The sequence below is a fragment of the Cydia strobilella genome, chromosome 4, assembly GCF_947568885.1.
Source record: "Cydia strobilella chromosome 4, ilCydStro3.1, whole genome shotgun sequence".
Classification (NCBI taxonomy): Eukaryota; Metazoa; Arthropoda; class Insecta; order Lepidoptera; family Tortricidae; genus Cydia; species Cydia strobilella.
The window spans coordinates 5901427-5902647 of record NC_086044.1 but is presented as its reverse complement, the minus strand read 5'-3'; the positions used below and the strand labels follow the sequence as shown (position 1 = coordinate 5902647).

Sequence of the window (1221 nt, the reverse complement as noted above, 5' to 3'; positions counted from 1 at the left end):
AAATGCCCTCACCGGGATTCAAACCCAGGACCATAGGCTTCACAGGCAGGGTCACTACCCACTAGGCCTGACCAGTCGTCATTAGATAGACATCAGATAAGTTGAGATTCGAATGGTATCTTAACATTTATAAACTATAGGTATTTAAAACACGTTAGTAATTGTTGATTGACCTGATTCATATTTTATCATAAGAACTATTTATATAACAAATATGAAAGTGTAAGAAAAAAACGTACCTCGGAAATCAAGAAAAACCGCACACACCTTTGGCCTATACAGGTACTTGGCTAGATGGGGCGTTGACACCGTTTGATATTTAACAATTTTAACACATATCAGTGAAAGAACATGGGTCAAAGTCATATGGCGTTCTAAAAAAATAAAATAAAAACATTTATCCATATATATGTCCTATAGGTATATTTATTTTTATACATTTTTATTTTGGTTATAATCCTGTGTCGATAGATGGCAGTAAATTTACTGTGACTACAAAATTTACTATGACAATAACCCTCTATTACTATATATTATCTTTGATACTTGAAAGATAAGCCTACCAACATGTAATCAATATTGAACACACTGTGCGTACAAATTCGTACACAAAACAAGTTAACATTAAGTAGGCACGTATACAAATTGCATTGTTTACATTGCAATATGAAGCTGACGATGCACATCGTACGTGCTGCCAACGCCTCAATGGCGCTATGTGCGCGCAGGTCAACGTACTGCGCAACTCATGAACGATACGATCACAAATTTCGCTCGCTTGCCGCGAGCACTGCTGGTGTAGTGGTATCATGCAAGATTCCCATTCTTGCGACCCGGGTTCGATTCCCGGGCAGTGCAGCATTTTTTTTTGTTACTTTTTTAATCAAACGAATTCCCTGCATTTTTGAATGTCTGACATGCGTATTTCAATATCGGAAGGGAAATCTGTCATTCCGTTAGCGTGTGAATGCGGTAGGTGGGATGAGAGCGCTAACATTCCCATGCGTTGAAATTCCTGCAAACGGCATGGGAATGGGACAAATTATGCGAATTTGCGGCGATGCTCTTGAAATATTTTGTAACGATGAGTCATGGGTGATGGGCGCAAATTAGTTATTTCTTAGGCACTGTCGACGTTAAATACATGTAATGTACATTTCGTTATATTTACGTCTTATTTATTCTACTGCACTTTATTAATTAGGTGAAAAATGTTTACTT

General features: G+C 37.7%; 1 non-coding gene across 1 annotated transcript; it reads left to right on the top strand.

Moving 5' to 3' along the window:
- The first annotated feature begins 787 nt into the window (after positions 1–787).
- Positions 788–858, top strand: Trnag-ccc (transfer RNA glycine (anticodon CCC)). Its single transcript has one exon. It is a non-coding gene; the product is annotated as a tRNA-Gly (tRNA).
- Positions 859–1221: the final 363 nt, after the last annotated feature.